Raw genomic sequence first — 19,419 nt, 5'->3', positions numbered from 1 at the left:
GAAGAGGTGCAGCCAGGGTTGCACAGCTGAATTGCCTTCACCTGTGCTTCCAGGACTGACTGGGTCCTTTCCCAGGTGCTCAATCAGTGCTTCAGGCCATGACTTAACAATAACCATAGAGAGTTCTCAGGGAATTTAGCATGATCTCCATAATTAACATTAAATACTCATTAAGAAGTTTATTCAATAGATACCATAATAGTCCTTAACATATAAACAGTACACTAAGGAAGCAAACATGTACAGAAGGCCCTTGGCCTGAAGAACTGATTTGATAGTTTGCTGCTACACTGTAACAATTCCCAGCAAATAAGTTGCTATATTTATATTGATGCTACGTGACATTGCTATGGAAATGATATGCCTCTAAAAGCTCAAAGAAAAATTCATAGTGCTGTTTTGGAGATATTTACCAGAAGGATAAGGCAAACTTCAAAAAGATTTTCAAAGTTTTTCTGAATGACCCACTGTACTACCAACAAATATACAGAAGATATAACATAATCAAGAGCTTAGCTTACATAACTATTATTCTACAGCAAAAAAGGACACTCACCCATCTTAGGCTTGTGTAGAAAAATCCTGTAGAAAGACTCTCCAGAAGAGATCCTTCTCCCCAGCTCTCAGCTCTTAAATGGGTTTAGGAGAGGTGGAGCCAGGCTCTACCACTTCTGGCAGCATGGGTGAATTACCTTCACCTGTGCTCCTGTGGCTGACTCATTGCTTGCCTCAGGTGATCAATCAGAGGTTCAGGCTGTGATTCACTAGTCCCCATACACCCACTAAAATTGTTTTACAGTAACTTCACTAAGAAAAAATTCATCTGTGAAAACATTCTTATAATATTAGCTTATCAAACACTTTATATATTAATTTAAAGAAAAGATTTAAAAAGTGGTAACCAACAGTAATGGTTTTGAACCTTGTAGTGGAAGCCCTCAGTCACGGCCTGACCCAGTGATTGAGCACCTGGTGGGAAGGCAGGGCCAACCCGGGGCAGCTCAGGTGCACGTAATGCCCCTGAGTGACTGGAAATGGTGGAGTCAGGATCCACCCCTTCCCAGCCCTCATTTAAGTGTTGGCAGTGGAGGTACAGGTTTTTTGCTGAAGGTCTCTACCTACTTGAGGCTTTGTGAGGGTAAGAGGTTTTTTTTTTTTTTTTTTTTTTTTTTTTACATGCTGATGGCTTTGTACTTGAGCAAGTTCTCTCTTGTTGCAGCTTAGGTTTTTGCTGTTCTGCTATCATTATTGTGCTTTTTTTCTATTATGTTATACATCTCTATCGTTAAAAGCTTTCTGATTTGCATGTAATGTTATATTTGCTGCAGTTATGCTTATTCTTGAGAAGATTGAATCGGCTCCATTACTGGGTGATTGTTTTTTTTTTTCTAGAGAGATAGTGGTAACTCTGTGTTGATGTTTCTTGTTTTGTACAGGAAAGATTACTGGTGTGATTATTCCTTCTCCTGCTACGTAAAGCAGATACCTCAAAGGTGGTCATCTCTAGAGTGCCAAAGAAAAATGTCAAGTGGGTAAGTTATCTTAAAGAATCCTTTAAGAAGTACTTGCTAAGACATACAGGTTTAAGCTTATAGTCTGTATACTATGATTTAACTTTGTAAGTATTTTATTATCTGGACTAAAAGGGGTTATCAGAAACTTTTTCTATTTATTATCTTTAATGTAACTTTTTGTTGAGATTCTTTTCCTTGTTAAATTAAAATTTTGAAGTCTGAACACCTCTGAAGTCAAACACCTTTGAAAAGGTGTTTGTGTTATGGCCTAGAATCCATAAGGAAACTAGGACTAGGGTAAGAAAAGGCAACTTGACATGAGAGATTTTGTGACTTTTAAATCATTGTGTACAATTTATCCCTAAAGTAAATTTTATCTCTAACTTCAAAGGAATGTTAGCAAGCTGATAGAAAAGACAATTAGATGAGTTTATTTTCTATTTGCCATCATGTTGTTGTTAGTTTGCTGTATTTACAGTACGTTTAGGTTTCATGCAAATTAGAAGTAATGGAATGAATAAGGCTATTTTTTGTTAATGCTTACAGTCAAAGAGCTTTCTAAGAATTGACCAGAACGGATCCAATGTGACAACGAATGTATTTATCAGAAACAAAACTTATGCAGGGGACTTCAATGCATCAGACACAAAAGGGATGTTGTAATTCGTTCATTTCCCAGTCAACAGCTGATACCGTTGAGGTTGGTGATCTTGAGCGTTGTATGGGAACTGAGTTGCAATATTAAACTATGTGCTGTGAAGTGTTCTTTCACTAGTGCTGCCTGCTGCCATTCCAGCTTCTGTTATGATGGAGAGGAAACCTTCTGCACAATGAAAGGGGCTAAGCTGTAATTTAGGAAATTTCACAAATAGAAATTGTACTGGAAAACACTTTTTGTTAGCTAACTAAGTTCATAAAAGACAATGATAAATACAGCTGTAAAAGCTCAGGAGCTTCCCTGGTAAGCAAGCTCTGTATCCAGACAGCTAAATTAAATAGGAGAACTCCAAACCAAGCAAGTGAGAGTAGCTAAATAGTATCAATTAACATTGACAGGCCTTTTTTAATAAAGATTTTTTTCTGATGTTTATTTTCTATCAAAATATTTTTCTTGCAAAGAATTCTCTATGGGAAGAAAATAAAATGGTATAACTTGATGTTAAACACAGTATTCTAATTAGCAAGTTTATTAGCATCATAGTTTGCTATTGTTTATCGATGAAAGAGGTTTTAATTTACTAAACCCCAAGTAATTAAAACAGGAAGGCAATGCTGATAGAAACAAATGAAATAATGCAAACCACAATGCACTCAATTTCTAGCTATGCATCTAGTGTAGTAACAGAAGATGAAAATCAAGCTGGCTGGGGCCCAAAGTGTTGACAGTAGAAGGGAGGAAAGGGAGGTAGAGAGACAGTTTAAAATGAGGAAAAGATGATCTTTATCCTATTGCACCTTCCAGTGGATTCGATAACCAAGTACGTATTTTTGTTTCTGCCCTTTGGGGCAGGTAGAAAATGGAGAGAGATGTTCTGATGTGACTGAGTGAATCTGAATGACACAGATGAGGCCAGTTCTCTCCCATCTCATTACAGTAAGTTGAGGTTGTTTGACCCTTTTCTTCAGAGCAGTTTTGGCCACATGTGGGACTGCACCACTCTGGTCCAGAATGGATGGAAAACTACAGCCATTATGAGTGGAAGGCTGAGCTAGGATGGGTCAGCTGCTGCCTGGGTCACAAAGGGAAATTTTCTTGTATTGAAGTGGGATTGTGACAAATGATTTGAGGAAACAATGGAGGCAGGCATTCCACTATAGCAACACGTTTTCAAACAGGCAAAAGCTCTTCTCATGGACTGTCATTGAACTGACACACACACATAGCAGTACTGTATTGCAAAATGCCCCCCTCATAATTTGCCCGTCTTTAAATTAATGCCACCCTTTTGAGTCGTGTAAAGTTCCCTATGATATATTATTTTCAAGTCTTCTGGAGTACAGTTCTCGATATGGGAAGGGGGATTCTGCCATTTTTATCAAAATGCTTAGTTTCTAGATTAACCTGCGTGGTTAAATCAATGCTCCCCTGGCATGTTCTTTTTGCATCGTACACTGTGCCTGCTGTTATGTAGTTTTCTAGATATCACTTGAAATCAGTCAAGTAGTAAAGTCACAATACAGCTGCTTTAATCCTCTATTTCTTGCAATACATGTAACTTTTCCTTGTCCTATAATATTGTAGTAAAACAAGTATATCAACTATAATATTTTATAAGTTAGTCAGAAAGCATAGGATTTGAACAAAGTCTTGGGATTAAATCTGTAACCCATCTTGTAGGGCTTTACACTACCATTCTTTGACTCAGCCTCTGGGGTATTAGAAAAAGAAAATTCATTTCATAAATATTAATGCGTTGTCCTCAATAGAACTGGTCAGCATTTATATACTTAATTGATGACTTTTAAAAATAAAGTTTGGAAAAATACTTTACAGCTGTCCTTTTGGTAAATTCTGTCTATTTTGCAAAATTAACTATGCAATATAGAGCAAACCAGGAATTAAAAACTGACACTGGACATTAAGCAAAGTATAAGCGTCTGCAAGAATGGGCTGCTTTGCTAACAGCATGAGTAGTCATCATGTGAGGGAGCAGTTAGTGTCAATTTGTCAACTCCTTTTAGCTGAAGTTGGCAGTGGTGGCTTTCATTTTCCTTTTCCATCAGTCAATAACTGAAAAGACCCACCAGTCAATGCTTTGGAGGTGTTCTTTTGTAAAATGAGAATATTATTTAGGTATTTGAATGAAATTGTTGTTTTTACTTTCTGCATCAATGATTTTTTTCTAACGCTTGCCTTTTCCAGATTTCTCACTGCGTTCTAAGCCATTTTTCTTTCTCACCTGACTGCTTATATTCTGCCCTTTCCTGTCTGTGTGGTTAATTTTCCACTCACTCTTCAAACTCAACATTCACTAAATTTAAGTTGTGAGAATGTGTATTTTTATTGCAGTATAATTTGAGATAGTTAACAAGTTTGAGTGCACTCTGTTATATTTGGTCTCATGCTGATTTGATTACAAAAAAGCAAGAGGAAAAACAGCATCAACTATACAGGCAGAGGATGTTTCAAACAGGAATTAGCAGGCTACTAAAACACGCTTTCAAATTCACTCACCCACAAATATTGAAGACAATTGGCGTGTTTACCATAACATTCTCAGCACATTTTGTCATCTAGTAAAACATAGCATGGAATGAAGTGAATGCAAGCATGAGCAAGGATTTTGCCATTGCCAGTTGGTTTTGGAATAACACTCAAAGATTTTCAATTTTAGGGATGAAAAGGTACCATCTGTAAGTAATGTATATTGCTGAGGAAATAGTTAGAACACAAATAGAATTTGCGTTCTAAGAAGAACCAATTTTTCATTCTTTTATATCAGTTCTGTTTTTTGTGCAAAAGGCTCAGGTACTGGGGGGGAAGCAACTGAAAGGAGCATCGAGAAGCCTATCATGAGCAGTATTTTTTTTCCTGTCTCAGAGGAGCACAAGGCAGCAACAATAGAAAAAAATTCAAGCTCTGGTGCCATCGATTGGCTCATGGATCATGTGAAGCTGCTAAAAAGGGAACTGCACCTGACAGTGGCTGATCTAACAATATTTGTCATCTGTCTGGCAGGAGCAGGTATTAGCTGATCAGATATCTTCTCCATAGCATTACACCACATTCCTTAGAAAGGGCTATTTCCCATTCTAGTAGCTAAAAGCATCAGAAAAATAACAGTTCCTCACCTGTGAGATTTGCCAATGCAGTGTGACCAATATAGCCATGCCATAAAGTTGGGTTAGAGAGAATATCAAGACAGTAGTAGCTTGTATGCTCTCAGAAGCGGAGACCCAAACATTCTTGGGGAGGCTGCGGTTAATCTGTTCCCACCTCCACCTGTCTCCTTATGCCAGGGCTACACAGACCAGCAGACACCATGGCTATGTTAGTTGTATGGAGAATATCTTCTTGAGATTATCACTGAGTTCTTCTGTTACTACTTAAATGATAACCCATTTCAGGTGAGTACTGTGGCATTATCTGTCAATTCTAATGCTGTCTGTTAACAGTGAATTCTTGTCCCTCATCTCATCTGTCTCTGATAACACATTGGGACTGGTGTTGAGAAAAAGATTAACAGTCTTGGCTAGCTATTAAGAACCTTTAAAAATAAAAATCTTTCCAATGCAAAGATTTGTTAAGTGGTTTTAAAAGTAGAACGAATATGTCTCTGCATAACTCAACTATTTATCTGCCAATCACATTCCACTTTTATTTCCCTGGCCAAATAACTGATACTGTGGCAGAAGAGACCACCTAGAAGTTTGACTCCTGAGTTTGCTGTTCTTTTTAAACTTCAATATTCTTAATCCTTAAATCCTACGACCTCCTACTTTTAATGTGATTTTGTCCTTGAGCAGATAATGCTAATCAACCGCACCCTTTTAATCCTATCAATGTTACCCATTAAGGCAGGAAATATATTTCCCTTTGCAGACCTGCTATAATATTGATAACTAGGGACACCTAGAGATGCTTTCATTACCATGACTCACGGCCTTATTTTCCCAGCACATCAATTCTTGTCTATCACTTCCTTTAGCTGAAGGTATCTAATTCACCTTGATGTCAGGACTTCTTAAGGGAGCATTAACAGAGTTTAAGAACCTTCCTGCTTAAAAAGGGAGCAACATTAAAAGAGGTACATGAAGGAGTATACTGTTCTAAGTATCTCAGCTACTAGGGGAAGATTTTTAAGCTGAAACACAGCTTAGTCTTCCTGCAACTCTGAGGAGCTTTATTACAAGCATCCTACTCCTGAAATTTTCTTGTTGCCTTAGTGAAACACTACTGCTTCCTTTGAAATTAATTTTTACACAGGGATAGTATACAGCATTTTTCTTTTTGTTGCTGCCTTAAGTACAGATTGAAACTTACATTCCTCTTTTTTTCAAAACAAGTGAAGTAATTGGACACAAAAAAAATATCATAGTGGCCTTGTATTATTTACAGTATTCTCCACAGAGCTCTAGCACTAGCTCTGAAGTGTCTCAAAGTCTGTTAGCATTCCTTTCTTTCTGATGCTCTCAAGTTGTATGGTGATGCTGGTAGCCACACCAGGATTTGAGCAATTTCAATTTTCCTCACAGACAGTTATGGATGTGTATCCAGAGCTCTCCTCATTCTCCTGGCTTCAGGGACAGTTGTTATCTCTGAAATACAAACCAGAAACAAAAGATGCATGAAAATTTGACTGCTGGCAGCAACTTGAGTCAGAACAGTAAACTACTTTCACTTTTTGCCTTTGGAAACAGAGAACATACCTGAAGCAATTTTTTTCCTATGAAAGTATTTTGGTATTCTATCCTGATCTTCCTCTTTTGCTGCAGGCAAGGCCAGAGCCCTGACCTTCCTTCCTAGCCTCTGCCCAATGTACAAACAGGTATTCCCTATAGTCTTGCAGAGCAGCTGGTAATTCTGGGCCAGCAGGCAGGAAAAAAACAAAAAAAGCATGGAAGCACTGATGCTCGTGTGTGTGTGTGGGGGGTGGGGGGAAGAGGGGAAGAGATGAAATGCATATTCAGAAATGTGTAATAAAAACAGAAGTACAAGTATGAGCTAGAGAGCTGGCTGGTTACTTATTTTGGGATTTTCTGCTTACCTGGAAATTTATTGCATGCCTGCAGGGTAATCTTGTCCTGTCCCCCAGCACCCTGCTTATTGAGCCTGGTTGGAAAGCCCCTGCGAGTCTAAAGTCAGATTCAGAAGAATCAAGGAAACATAAGCTGTCCTAATGGCTAGAGTCACCGAGATCAAAGACTGTGGATAAGGGATTAATAAAAAGAGGAAAGGAACTCCAACAGTGAACTTGCATTAATTAAAGGCAAAAGAGATGTGGATACAATTTTCAGGTTGCTGTGTATCTGCTGTTCCTAGTGCTCACTGTAGGGACTTAATCCTCATCTATCTTGACTGCACACTCCAAGGGTTACTTGGCATTTCTTCATATGCTGTAAGATATGAAATGGGCTAATAAATTGAGAGCTCTTTAAAAAGTATTAACTGCTTAGAAAATTAGTAATGTATGAATAACTTAGTTTTGAAAATCCTATACTATGTTTAAGCATTCATTTTAAATCACTCCAAATTTCAGCAGTAAACACCTAAATTCCCACTTGCTAGGGATCAACAAAAAGACAGACTAGAAGCTAAGAAAGATTAGCAGTTAGAGGAAAATAGAATTGTATGCCTACTCCCTTATGCCTGAGGTTTTACTCAGAAAGATATCTTTTTTTAATGCTGCTTTTGAATAATTTCTCTTTTGATGCCCTAACTTGAAGAGAGCTGACTGCCACTTAACCAGCAGCCAGAATGGGCAAAAAGCATCTCTTTATTGACTTGTGTCTGATGTTTTTGTGAGGCTTGAGACAGACTCCTGAGGGGGAAGGTTGGTTTGCTGCAACTAATTGAGATACATGCACATAGCGCACACAATATTCTCTTGGGACATTCCTACTGGGGTTGTAAAATAGCAGTCAGTTTACTAAGGCATGTGCAGCATCTACCACATGTTACAGCTAACCCAAGGGCTATATTTCTAGTTCATTATACAAAATTAAGACTACAGTTAACAACAACAAAAAAAGCAAAACTGTTGTCCCTGGGAAGACTGGCAATCAGAATCTTGGAGGAAAATGGCCGGCTGTAAGTGCGTTTGTGATATTGAGTAATTCCCTGAAAGCCTGAAGGATTTGGCTTTATGACACAAACTTTTCTCTCTGGAAATGTGGCCTCCTTGTGCATGCAGTGTGCAGGCTGGAGCTGGAAGCTGTCAGCTTTCTGGCACATGAGATGTCAGGCAGTGGCATGCGCTGGCAGCCGGATCCCATCCGTTCTGCCAGGCAGAGAACTGGGAGGAAGGGGGTCTCCACCATGGAAAATCTTTCAGCCCACTTGGCAGCTGGTATCCTTGTACACCTTGTGGCTGTGCTTGCTCCACCGAAGTTCTGCTAGAGAAAGCTTTATATTAACACACACTGTTTACTAACACCTTTTCAGATCCTAGCATAATCAAGCTGCTAAGAATTTGTGGTCATTAGCTGGTTAAAATGAAGCCTAGCGTAAAGCCCAAGGTCTAGCTTGACAAGCCTAATGTGATGAAGTGCAGGCTGTCATCGCAGGAATGCAAGCAATTACTGGGTGATTGCTCACCATTTAAGTGCCCCATTAGGAGTAATTATACCTGTATTAAGTTTATTTGTTTTTAAATAACCTATATATTATGAAACACTATTATTTACAAAGCTATTTGTATCTTGGCATGTTCAGATGTGAGACTTTGAAAACATAATTAATTTCAAACTACTTCCTTTTACCATCATCTAGCCTGCTCCTCTCTAATACGGGCTGTTGTAACCTCCTGCCTTTGTTACTCACCTGCAGAAGGGAAAGAAGCCTGAAAAAGAACTGGTCTCCCCATGAATAAAGTGGAAACATACCTTAGAAATTGAAGTTTCTGCAATTTCAATTTGGCAAGATTTTACACGTGCCTCTCCCGACACTTTGAGGCTTCAAGAAATTTGCTATGCAGTATCTAAATACTGGCAGAGATGCCTTTGACCTTTATGCCTATTGCATTATAGTGCAGTAGGAAGAAACAATGGTGGCTTTAGATCAGAGCTGCAGAAAGCTGAAGCAATGTCTGTTGAGTCAGACTTGCTGAGAATCCAGCCCAGACAGAGGTTTCAGGCAGGTATAGCCACCTTGGGTGGCTTGTGAGAAGGCTGGGCAGCTTTTCTCCTGACACATAGTGCGGGTCATAGGAAGCAGGACTTGAAGGAGAGTCCCAGCCTTGAAAAGTGATGCCTGAAATTTATCCTCAGACACGTGCTACTTCATATTTTGCATATCATTGAAATTGACTGATTGCCAGTTCTTTTGAGGCAGCTAATACTTGCAGAAGATAAAGCCAAGAACTTAATATTTGTTTGTGTCCCAAAACAAGCCAAGAACTTGCAGTCTGAATCACACCCAGGATGCAATTCATCTGTCAGCGGTCAGTACAAAGTATTTCAGAATTCTCTGCAGCTGTCAGATGACAAAAATATTTTGTCTTCCACACTACGTTTACACATACTTCAGATTTCTTCCTAATCTAATGGAGATTTTATTAATCTCTCAAAAGCTCAATACCCTTTAGACAGTTTTGTCCATAGTTACAACTCCAGATATTTGTTATCTAGTGACATTCTGACTATCATCTGTCAGTCTTCATCATTCTCCTCACATCAGTGAATGCAAAGGTTATATTTGGCATCATTACTTTTGTGCTCTTATCCTTTAATTTAATGCTGCCTTGCTCTTATTTATAGAATTAGTACAGGCAGGAAGCTTTAAGCAAGTTCATAATATATTTTTGTCTACCATGCTCTTACTTATCTTTGCAAGCAATTCTTGGCATTTTAATTTGCTTATGTGGGAGAGTTTTTTCTGTTCCCCTGATTGATCATCTTTTTCTGATTTACCATTTCTTCTTGAAACAACTCTAATGAGCTCTGTTATGTCCTTTCTGACAGAGTTACCAAGACAAACAGCTGATGCTGTATTGTCAGTACAATGACAGATATATTTTTTAATCACAATGTATCTGCCGTTCTTTTCTTTGCCTCTAATGACATATTTGCTCTTTTATCCAAAGTGATTATTAATTTCCAGTTTTAAATTAGTGTAGACTCCTATGATACATGATTAGTTTAATTTTTTTTTTTTTTTTTTTTTCCAATCTACTGTAGATTGCATTTTTAAGACTGAAAATGTATTTGGTCATGTTTTTTCTGTTTAGTCTAGAGAACTTGAGCTGGGATACTTAAAACATAATTTTTTAAAAATTCTCTCTCTCACTGTGCTTTATTCTCCTGGATAATTTCCTAAAAGAAAGTTTTCTAGATAACATTAGGTTCTATTTTACTGAAAATAAATAAACATTAGTCTCTTATTTATTTATTTATTATTATTATTTAACCCTACACACTTATTCTATTTTCATGATATACAAATTAAAACAAAATTATAAGTTTGGGAGGATCACTGGATAAGTTTTTAAAGCAGATTTAATATATTGTTTTCTGGCAACTACAGAAGCCTGTGGTTTCTGTGATTTCTAAAAACCCGATTTAAAATTTATTTATGGGCCCAGCAAGTGAAGCATATTTGATTAACTGGGAATACTTCAATCTTTCTTAAATGGAGATGGCAAATATCTCCTCAATACTTACCTGTATTGAACATAATGAAGTTGCTTTAAATAATATATTAATGGCAATATTTTGATGAATTCAGTCCCACCTGATTATCTGCACATACTCTCCTTGTTTTACACTTTCTGGACATAACAGGCTTGGCCAGTCTTCAGTGATGCTTGTGTAAACAATCTGATACAGGAGTTTCTTGAAGTGAAGAATTAAGTGCTTTACACAAAATGAAGAATTCAGAAGCACTTAAGAGCATGAATATACTATGAAATACAGTTGTAAAATTGCATTAGCAGGGCTGCTTAACAACTAACCATATAAATACTTGTTCCAGAGAATGGAATTTCTTCTTTATGTTCATTTTGGTTTACAAGAAATGACATTGTTTTTTATTTCAAGCACAGTCAACTGATCCTCCTGAACTTAAACATAAGTGAATGACATAAATGCTTTGTACAGAGGAAAATCTATAAAACCTTAGAAAAAATGATTACTTAAGATGCAAGGATAAGAATAGGGACCAGAACTAGACTGAGAGCCAAAAAATAAGAATTCACATCTGTAGTGGAAATGCTAAGTCACGGCCTGAGTCAGTGATTGAGCACCTGCTGGGAAGGCAGGGCCAAACCAGAGGAACTCAGGTCTATGTGATGCACCCACGTGGCAGGAAGGGGTGGAGGCAGGATCCACCCCTTCCCAGATCTCATTTAAGGGTTGGCAGTGGAGGTGCAGGCATCTCTTGCAGGAGGTCTTCTAAAGGTGAGCAGCTCTTTTCTTTCATTTTTGCATCTGTGGCTTCTGCACTTGGGCTTATTCTCATTTGATGTAGCCAAAGACTTTGCTACCCTGTTATTATTATCCTGTTATAGTATTACAGCATTATTATTTTTGCTAAAGAAACACAGAACGGCCTTAGGGAGGTCATTTAATGTTGTTGTAATTCTACTTCCTTTCCAGCTACAAAGCAGGCACATTTTTTTGTCTGCAGGACAGGAAAAAATCATGAAAATACAGCCATTAACATTTCCACTGCAAATAAATATCCTGTTAGTATATACAAAGCTGGCAGATCATCGCTGGGATTCTTGGTAATTAGTTTTAAACTTCTAATCATCCAAGCTGTCTTGGTCTGGACAGAGTTAAGGTGCTGGCTCTAGCTCTAACTCAATTTCTGACACTTTCAGATGACCTGGCAGCTCAGCTCTTCTACATTCTTAATTTACTCCTGGGTTCCCCCAGGACAGCCCTTAGATGTCCTTATTTAACTGACAGTACGTACCGTAAGTTTGACATTTTTGTAATATTTGCCTCATATGGTAACTAGTGACCTTCAGTTATGGAAGATCCAATAGCAATAGTAACCACCTAGGATATCTGTTAGAAGCAACGTTGCGTTGAATGAAGTTGCTGTAAGGTCCTCTCGTTCCTCCAGAAGCACATCTCTGGTAAGTCAGTGCTTTCCTTTCTTGTAAATCTAATCATTGTCCTAGAGGCTCACACTCCTGAGGCTGCTCAGCAGCAATTAACTAGTGAGAAGAACGGTTCCTTGTTATCACCTGCTCTTAATTAGCTTAGAAAGGGAGTTCTAGCTTCCTTCAGCATAGTTGAAGATACTTGTGCATGTTAAAGTGCTCAAACCAAGTATGATACTGTAGCAACTGTGATTCTGAATGCTTCAGTTAACTTAATAGCCACCAGTAGCAACTGGAACAGTGATGGCCATATGACTAGAAGTAGCATGGGTGAGCCTCATTTTCCTATGCTTCTCTTGCAGTTTAGGAGAAAAAAAGCTCTGTAGAGATCTCTGGAAAAGTGGCATTTGTCTTGCTACTGCTGAGCCTTCCATGTGTGCAGTGCATTCTTCTCCACTGGTTGACGCTTGTCAGAATGAACACCAAAGTGATTTTTGAATAAAAATAGCTTCTTCAGAAGGAGGTGTTTCACATCCTTCCCTTTTTCCTTCTGCACAGACTTCCCACACCAGCTGCAGGCAATATGATTGGTGGCACTGCTGCCTAAAGTCACCCCTGACCTGATCACTGACTTGCAAAACTGATGCTGTTTGATTATAGGATGTCAGATACTCATCAACAAGCAGCAGCTTGTGTGTTATGACAAGCACTGTGGCTCTGAGCATCACTCCTACTGGCCTTGGTATAAATAGACTGTTATTGAGTTAAAAAGAAGAGTAATGAGGTGAAAATGAAGGAGTTGCTTTTTATAAATTCCTTTTTTATAAATTCCCGTATTCCAGGTCTTCTGAATATGAAGAAGGTGCTTAAATTTCTGACTTTCTTCATGAGGGGAATCATCTTATTAGTTAGGTATGATTTATTTATTTTTTTTTTATGGTGATATGGAGTGTCTGGATGAACAAACTCAACAGCAGTATGATTACAGCCTGTTGCAAACTAAGGTGCCTTGAATAGCCAGCTCCCAGAATTGGCTCCTTTCTGGACATTGATGGGAACAGAGAAGGCTGCCCTTCAGTGTGAGGAGATCTCTAACAACTGGACTATGAAATAAACCTCAGACCATCACACTAAACTTGCATCTGATTAATGATGCTTTCTGAAGAGTTTTCTGCTTACCTTGTTGTTTTTTTTTTGTGTTTTTTTTTGTGTTTTTTTTTTTGTGGTTTTTTTTTTGTGTGTTTTTTTTTTGTGTGTTTTTTTTTTGTGTGTTTTTTTTTGTGTGTTTTTTTTTTTGTGTTTTTTTTTTGTGTGTTTTTTTTTTGTGTGTTTTTTTGTGTGTGTTTTTTTGTGTGTGTGTTTTTTGTGTGTGTGTTTTTGTGTGTGTGTTTTTGTGTGTGTGTTTTTGTGTGTGTGTTTTTGTGTGTGTGTTTTTGTGTGTGTGTTTTTGTGTGTGTGTTTTTGTGTGTGTGTTTTTGTGTGTGTGTTTTTGTGTGTGTGTTTTTGTGTGTGTGTTTTTGTGTGTGTGTTTTTGTGTGTGTGTTTTTGTGTGTGTGTTTTTGTGTGTGTGTTTTTGTGTGTGTGTTTTTGTGTGTGTGTTTTTGTGTGTGTGTTTTTGTGTGTGTGTTTTTGTGTGTGTGTTTTTGTGTTTGTGTGTTTTTGTCTTTTTGTGTTTTTTTTTTTTTGTGTGGTTTTTTGTGTGGTTTTTTTGTTTTTGTTTTTTTTTTTTTTTTCACTTTAAAATGTACTAAAACTGGAAAATATCAGAGAGTTTGACTTCAAATTCTACTTGCCAAGCTACCTTTGGCACATGTTTACTTACACTAAGACTCGTACATCAAGAAAAAACAGATTAAAACTGAATAGATAACCTTGAATTCCTGAGTCAGATGCCCACTGTGTTTTCAGAAATGTGGATTTCTCCTATTTAGTGACAAGTTCTTACGAACACATTGCACCAGTTGTGCAAAGCACAGGTGAAGTAACTCCAGTTGTGATTTTTTTTTTTTTTACTAGTAACATATTGATACTAAGTTTGTAGCTATATGAATACTTTCCTAAGTATCTTAGAAGGAAGCAAGAATGACTTTGACATCCTTTAAAATGGGAGATCAATTATCATTTCCCTCCCTTTCTTCATATGTTTTGACAGACAATGTCCTTTTGATGACTCTTAGCATCTCTTCAGCTTTCTGTTTGTATTGTTTGTTTGTAGGAACAGTGCTTATCTTCTCACAAGTAATTAAACTATCTTGTATTGCAAAGTCAAGAACTCCTGATATACAATATTGGCCCTGATGCATTATTTGATTGTCATTGATTTGAAAGGAAGTTGCTACTAAAAGTAGGACTTAGGTACAAATTGAGATGGTTTACAGCCAATATCCTTGTGTTTCTATGTAGTGCTTTATGGCGACCTGGACGGTTCTTCACACTTAATAGTACAGAAGACATGTGGACACTAATAATTTAGGACTCTACTAGAATTTTTCACCCAGACACAATGTGCTGCAAATATTAATTAGGTCTCACTGTACCTCCTTAGGATAGCTCCATACTGTGAAATCAATTCCAAGGCAACATAAGCAGCTGTTTACAAGGATGTACCTTCATTCACTATTGTTTTAATGTTTTGTTCTGTCTGTTAGTACTTGCTCACTGAAGCATTCATGTATTGGCATACATCTGTTTACATTAAGACTCGTACTTATAGATGAAAACAGACTCTAAGATTAAAATTCTTGAGTCAGATGCCTACCATATTTTCAGAAGTGTTAACTTCTCCTATTTAGTGACAAGTTCTTATAAACATATTATTGATCATGTCTCCATGCATGTTCAGAGGCTTTTTAAAAATGCACGTTACTGATGATCTAATAAGGTAGCTCATGTGCTTTATTACGCCCATCTTCTGCAAGAGTTAGGGAGTATGTCTGCGCTCTCATGGTTGAATATAAATGTTCTTGCAGAGCCACAGGTTCTTTTATTTGCAATCAGTTATGGGTGCTGGATTGCCATTTTGGCCATACAGTCCATACATAAATATGTACCAAGGGCACTGATGGCAATTCATGGCTACTAAATGATGTGTTTTTCTGATAACAGAAACATCTTGTCATCTTCAATAGATGCCTTATCATCAGTGTGTTAAAAATGTAATATTTTTGCTGAATATGTATCTGAATAAGTTCTTGAACCTGATGCCACTTGGATCAAAGAAAAAAATTCTCTGACTTGAATATTCAAGGTTATTATGTCTTATAATGGCAAACTGCTATTTAAGAAAAATGACAGTATTTTCCAGTATGAGCTCATTGATCTCAATCTAGATATGTAATTTGAGAATTGCTGAACATAATGTAGGGAAATTCTTTGTATCTTCTATGGAATTGCAATAGTTAATGTATATTCCATGTCTGATATTTTTCATTAGTGTCTAATTTCATCAAGATATTAATCCCGTGGGCTGGCATTAGGAACGGAGGGTATCAATTACTACTTGTATAGTATATAATATAAGTAATAATGTTATATATATTATATCTGGTATCAATTATTTCCTCCCAGTCTGTAGTGTTTTCTACAGACTATGTTAGGCACTAAGGCATCTTGCATCCCTCTACTCCATCTTGTAGGAGTTAAGACTTAATAAACCACTCTCTACTTTGTGTAATTATATACATTTTTAATCTAGAAATATTTCCTTGCCAAGATGCACGACTTGACCTTTTCAGAAACATTGTTTAAAGCTTACTGACACAGACTCCTGTATAATATCAGCTTTACAAGTTGGATCTACAGGACAAGGACTGACAGAAGCCTGCTTTTGTTTCTTTGTTGCAGACTGTTGCCATTAGCACTCATCCAGAATTAGCTATCTTTTCATTTCTTGGTATCGCTTCATAGTTTGAAAGGTCACCACTGAGATGCTCATGTATCAAGAAATAGGAATCCCTGAAGAAGTAGGTCAAGAAATAATCAGACATAAATTCTTTTGCTCAGAGAAGAATTTTGGTCAGAGAAGATGATGGGAAATACTTGATAGGCAGATGATCACAGGCTGGGCTGCTCTGGAGAACTAGAGAGATGCTGATAAATCATCTGTATTTAGGACAATTACATGGCTCACTAGAAAGCCTCCTGAAGAAATGTGCCTCACTAAATTAATGATATACAACAGATAAATAGCAGTCTGCAGCTCAAATACCATGTCAGGTAGAGGTTTTTCTACTTGATGGTAATTGGTCTCAAGGAGGAGTTCTTCCGAATACAAGAATTAAGTGCAATTTGGAAATCTAATAAAAAATCCACAAAATTGCTTTTACCTGAATTTATTCACTGTGAATTCAGTTTTCAGCTATAGATTGGGAAAAAGTTGGAGCCTCCAATTTCTACAAAAACTCATTTAAAAATCATCAAGAAACTTGCATTCAACTGCACAGTTCCTTGTTCTTTTCAGCCAAATTTGTTCCTTTATAAGGACAAAGCATTAGTCCAAATTGTTGTGTCAGACCCAGAGGACAGGATTTTCTGCAGTTTTTCTCTATAGGGTTTCTTTCAGTCAACATTTTGACAACTGACTTGACCTTTTCTGTTGGTTTGTGGCATGTAAAGTGGTCAATAATGGCAGAGGGAGATAAAAGAAATGTATTTAATGAGTAAATCCATTCTCCTTTAAGGACAGACTGCGGTCCTAGTGATGGATGTATCACATTACATTGTCACTACAATTTGATTTTGCCAGGCATCTGCAAAAGTGACTTATTTAGGTAAGGGTTAGTGTGGAAAAAAGAGTAACAGTTTTTTTCTCCTCCCTCCTCCCTAAAAACAAACAAACAAACAAACAAAAAAAAAACACAAAAAAAAAAAACCAAAACAAACCCAAACAAAAAAAACCAACAACCAAAGCAACAAAACTCTGAAAACTATCTTTACTCATGGATGTTTTCATTCTTCACTGAAACAATTAAAATATTTGAAGTGGAACTGCTGAGGCTCAGTGTCATTATATGTCCAACACAAGTACCCAATTATGAACAGAAGGATAAAATAGGAGATGAAAAATAACAGTGCATAGACGGTTAGGATCAAGTAGCACCACATAACTTTTGTAAATTGATTCTGCATTTCTTACTAAGATGGAAGAAGAAAAAGCCACCTTTTAAATTTGAATGATGTTATTCAGGAAAAGCAAAAGCTCACTTAATCCACGAATTCATTGCCAGAGACCTGCAGGTTGATCATAGAAGAGAAGGACATTAGAGGCAGTGGAAAACTATTGTGCTCTCTTTGGCATGTTACCATGGATCAGATGGGATCAAATCAGCCAAGGCAGTACACACAGCCTCAAACTTCCACAAGTAATTACAGAGGTAATGATGTTAACTGCCAGGAAATAAGTGATTTTAATTTGTGGTGGCTCATCAGTTGGTAAGCTAACTGCTATTACAGAAGGTGAAACAAATATTTATTGAAATTTCCCTCTGTGCTATCAAAGATTAGGCATTAAAAAAAATTCTGTATGATTTGGACATAGGTACTCATGGGATAAGTATTTTATCCACCTCATTGTAAGAACTGATATTTCAATGGTATCCAAATAACAGATCTTACTAATTATAGATTTGTCTTACACAGTTTTGTGTGGCTGTTCCTTTGAGATCACTTGCTTTTAGTTGCATAGAGCCTTCATCTGAACATAGAGCTGGCAGTCAATCTTTATCTCCTGTCTCAGTGTTAAATCTGTGGATTTTAGTACTTTCATTTTCCATAGAAGTCTGAAGTACCCACTGAAGGAAAAGTATTTCCACCAAGGCTGCAATATAAGTATAGTATGACTTTTAAACTGCTGAAAGAGTTAGGAGAACATAAGAAGTAGTTCTAGAGGGGTTTTTTTTTTGCCTTTTTTTTTTTTTTCTATAAAAACTAAAGGATCAGTGATTAAAAAATGAAGTTGATGAAATGAAGGATGCTGAAATGCTATAACGAAGGACTCTGATAGTTTAGAGATTAGGTAGATCCTTCTTCACATGTAGCTGTGGAGTTTTGTTAAAGTTTAGTGCCTTTGAAAAGTACTGTGGTATATTTTGTCACCAATGTGATTTTTTTTTTTTTTTTTTCCACTTATGGGAAGGCAAGAGGAGAGCTGACTGCCCTACCACTTCTTTTTGTGTCTTGATCACTGTGTCATTCTGCCTCCCTAAATTCCTTCTGCAGTTTTAACATCAAAATGTGAAGTTTTTATGTAAAATTGCTTTACTGGAAACTCCTATCTAAAAAAAAAAAGTAAATATTACTTCAAAACTTAATACATCAAGCTCATGTATGCAGTTACCTCCAAGTAACAGGAAGAAGGTCTGGAAAAAATGACAGTGATCAACCCTCAAGCATGTCAATTGCTCAAAGGAGTACAGAAGAAGGCAGGGGACAGGTTTTATATAGCCTTGATGAAAGTTACAACACTCTCACAACTATGGTCCTGGAAAATAATACGATTTCCACTTTCTCTTCTTTTCCTCTATTTCTCCAAGGCTTGGATCACAGTGATGATTAGAACAGGTGAAGAACACTTATTTTTCTTTAATTTTTATGGGATTCACTTAAGTTGGCATAATGAGATTGGAGAGGTTACCTGGATGATTCTTGCAGCGTATGGAATTATGTCAAGGTGTTTCTTACAGTAAAAGCCATAAATAGACTTGAAACTTCCACCATGGTCTGGGAGTTTCATTAAAAGATGCAACTCCATTCTCAGCTCTTATTTCAATACCTTATTGTTTCAAGCATTATGTGGTCCACAATTTCTACTTTCACAAAGGGGATTTTTATTAAGTATCTTCACAGTGAAAACAGATACAAATAGCTCCATCATCCTAGTTTAAATAGTTATTTTGCCCAGGGTCTGTTGATATGATGTGGAAAAATCACAGCCCTGTTGTGCTGGGAGGTTTTTGCACTCTGGGAATGCCTGGAGCAATGCTGACACTCCTGTCCCAGACTAAAAAAAAAAAAAACAACAAAACAAAAACCTCCTGGCAAGGACAATCTTACTGAGGGCAAAATCCAGCCTAGCCATGCCTTGAGCCATAGATCCCCCAACCATTGAAGTGTCCAAGGATGGCACAGCACATTATGAGACGCTGACTACTTTGTCTGGCTCGTCTGCTTGTGCCTTGGCTTATCCCTGTCCCACAAAG

At 37.3% G+C, this 19,419-nt stretch overlaps 1 protein-coding gene across 2 annotated transcripts in view; it reads left to right on the top strand.

Moving 5' to 3' along the window:
* The first annotated feature begins 1,437 nt into the window (after positions 1–1,437).
* The window catches only part of STK39 (serine/threonine kinase 39), a 118,508-nt gene continuing 100,526 nt past the window's right edge, over positions 1,438–19,419 (top strand). For both annotated transcript variants that reach the window (XM_052674988.1, XM_052674989.1), the window contains exon 1: positions 1,438–1,532. The gene's annotated coding sequence lies outside the window, so the exon portion shown is untranslated. The remainder of the gene's footprint in view (positions 1,533–19,419) is intronic.

Source organism: Tympanuchus pallidicinctus, unplaced genomic scaffold (assembly GCF_026119805.1).
Source record: "Tympanuchus pallidicinctus isolate F22 unplaced genomic scaffold, pur_lepc_1.0 scaffold15, whole genome shotgun sequence".
Lineage (NCBI taxonomy): Eukaryota > Metazoa > Chordata > Aves > Galliformes > Phasianidae > Tympanuchus > Tympanuchus pallidicinctus.
This window is presented reverse-complemented; position numbering and strand designations above follow the sequence as displayed.